Genomic DNA, 3612 nt, shown 5'->3' with positions numbered 1-3612 from the left:
ACAAAACATGGCAATGTTAATCTCAGGTAGTGTTTATGTGCTTTATTTAATGTTAAAAGTGTGTAGTGTTAATTTGAGTATCATTTGGTGCTCCCAGCTTTGTCATATTAAAAGCATCAAAGGATAATTCACCTCAGATCTTGAAATTAAACACATTGAAACAAGAGCATTGAACAAACTATGACAACGATTGTTTTAGTAACTTAGTATGTATTTTTAGTTATTTCAATGTGTAATATTTGTGAATTTGATTATGAACTTCTTCATTTCCTTGAGTGCTGTCAAGATTAATCTCTGGTGCTCTTGCCGCTAGACCCCGCCCACTCGCTCTTCTGATTGGCTGTGGTTTTTGATTGATTTGTTGCATCTCGTAGTCGAGTCACGTCTGGTCTGGATAGACAAGTTGCATTTTGCTGGAATCTTATCGCGTCTCGTTTAGTTAGGACACGGTGTCATGTGGGAGCTGTATGGACCCATATAGCAAACGGACATGGCCCAAATTTGTCTTCATAATGGCACTGCATCATGTCAGCCAACTTTGGGGCATGCAAATTTTGAAAATTTAATTTTCTTGTGACTTATTTGTTCACATGGTTTTGGTAAGATTAGGCTGTGTTATGGCTCAGGTTTGGGGATACTGGTCAAAGGGTGGTGTTGATATGGTTAACTTATGGCTGAAAAATGGTACTGATAATAAAACCTGATTTGGCCCAGCTCAGGGCCAGTTAAGGGTAATTAAATGGCTGAGATTCGGGCCAATTATGGCCCATGTGTGACCCTTGTTTGTAATCCAGTTCTGGGCCGCTTCAGGGCCGTCATTCTTTGCGGTACATGGGCCGAGGGAAAAGTGGTTATGTGGGCCGGAGCTGGGCCAGAAAACATTTGCGATGTAGTTTGTCAGAGTGGCTTAGCGCTTACCTAGGAAGGCGTCGCTTTACTGCATCTGAACTAGCTCAAGCAGATGGTGAGCAGAATTGGCTAATGATACCTGAGAGAAAGGACATCCCTCTACCATAAGAAAGGGCTTTCCCTCTCAACGCTCCACACAGAGTCATCAAATACGCATCACCAACTCCTTCAAAACACTTTGATATTTATACACCCTAAAACGAAGCCACCTGAATCGTACTCGTGCTTGAAACACACACTATGATCTGTGTCTCTCCACGTTTGCGGCCATTACTCGACTAGCTCTCGTAACTAATGGCTCCCTGTGCTGCACCTTAAACGATTGCTCCCATTACCATTTGAAAATATGGAACACGATGACCAATGTTGCATGTAGAGAGAGACATTTGTGTGATTAATCAAGGAGGGTTTTAACCTCTAAGGCCCCTCAGGAGCTGTTCAACACGGGCAGCTGGAGACACCTCAACGCACAGATCTAATAAAACACCGTCATCAAACCAGAGCCTGCCACTTGATACTGTCCTAGTCCACTGTTAAATATGAAGGACACCTGATAGCCAGCTGTTTGGGGTAGTTCCAGGACCTCGGGCTTCCTGGACTAGTTTTTATTGCCAGACCTAATTTTTCATGACCCTTTGTGCAACCCAATCCTAAAAGTATATATATACTTGGAAAGAACCAGGCATAAGTTAAGACCCCAGTAAAAAAAAAAATAGTTTGAGAGGTTATAATTGCGAAAGTATTGCAATGTCAATTATTCTACAATCACTCCTTACTGTTTGCATAAACACTCTGGGCCAGATTTACTAACAGCTTGCTCCGTTAAAAAACTACTGTCAGGATTTACCAGTGGTGGAGGAAGTACTGAATCTCTACATAACATTATTTTCTTTTAATGTCTATATTATAATAATTAAAAAGAAGAAAACAGTATGAGCTGTGGCATTTTAATTAAGTTAGTTTAGGGTTAATGTAATTGTGCTTACCATCTGTTGCCCAGTTTACATTCTGACTTACAATTCTGGTTATCTATCCTTAAATATCATTATTCTGAAGCAACTTTCCCATCATCTTTAATGTATTTAAGTCTTCATGTTTAGGATATTTTTTGCTTTCTAAATTACAATATCCCCCTTATCTTATTACATATAGGCTATTCTTCAGCTTTCCTTTTATATTCTTAAATCTGATCAATACATTAAATTGGAAAAAGACACTAAAGGGTTGTTACCAACTAAATTAAATAATTTACACTGAAAAAATGTATTAAAACTGCATTAATTAAAATTATGTTATGAGATTGTTTTAAATATATATTTTTAATACAAATAAGAAATGTTGAAAAGAATGTTTAAACATGAAACTAAATCACCAGTAGGTGGCGGCAGGTCTTAATGAGTGAATCATTGAGTCAATTCATTCAAACGGCTGATTCGTTCATGAATGAGGCAGTCGTTTACGAACAGGTCATTGAATCTTTGAGTCACTGATTCATTCAAACGGTGAATCATTCAGTAACACACTGCTGCTGTGAGATGTGTTATGGTTATGATGTGGAAAATATTATCTGATCTTGGAAATATTTTCGCTGCTGAAATAGAACAAAAGCAGTCGATACTGCATCTAAAATGTATGTGACTAATGTTTATTAACTGTTTATAAACTGTCATATGAAATCAGTGTCACATTCAGTCGTGATGGTATTCAGGAAAACACTCTTGTTTGTGCCATGTGATGTTTTTTACCTGTAATACATGTTATAAAATATAAAAACTTCACATTTTGAATTTTGAATTGTTTTTAATTTACAACTACACCCACCCCATCCCTAAACCTACCCGTCATACACACTTCATGAGCACATGTGTTCCCTGGGATCAAACTCACGATCGCATGATCACATGTTGGTGTTGTATAGTGCAATGCTTTACCAACTGAACATCGCAAAACCTAAAATATTAAGCAGATAAAAGGGAAAAATGCTTTAAAATGAAAGTGTCCTGCTGTCAATAGGAGCACAACTTTAGAAAACGCTCCTGTGCGTCAAATTTAATTAATTAAAATATTGGTTATAGGGGCGCACCTTTAGTAAACACTCCCATGGGTCGTATTTAAAGGAAGTGACAAACGACCTATATAGGCGTATTGGTTGGAGCAACAAAAGCCAATAATACATTTTGTGGGTCAAAATTATCGAATTTCCGTTAAAAAATAATATGATATTATGTAAAGATCATGCATGATCCATGAAGATTTTCTTTCAAAAAGATTTAAGAGTAGGTCTTGCATGCTTAAAATAGCTGCTTAGAGACAAATATGGCTGCTGAGTGAACTGACTTTCCTTGAAAGGAATTGTTGGTTTTGTTCACCAGAGAGGAAAGGGAAAAACTCAGGGTGGAGCTTGAAAACATGGAGTGATTACATCGCTTTGAGCAGGCCAGAGTAAATTGCTGTCGAACCACTCCGCTACAGCTGACATCTGTGCTGATGTTACAGCACTTTTTGCATGTGTGATATTGCTTAAATAACCAGGTTTATTCACTAGGCGTTCCTGGGAATGACATAGGGCTGAATATTTACCCTGGAGGAACCTCTCAACTACAAGAAAAATGATATGTAAGAAATGAGAGAGACATGAGCAGGAAAATCATACACATTGGAAATGTGAAGTGTTGAGCCCAGTGAAAGGTCATCCAAGCCGAC

Source organism: Pseudorasbora parva, chromosome 24, assembly GCF_024679245.1.
Source record: "Pseudorasbora parva isolate DD20220531a chromosome 24, ASM2467924v1, whole genome shotgun sequence".
Lineage (NCBI taxonomy): Eukaryota > Metazoa > Chordata > Actinopteri > Cypriniformes > Gobionidae > Pseudorasbora > Pseudorasbora parva.
Note: the sequence above shows the minus strand (reverse complement) of the source record.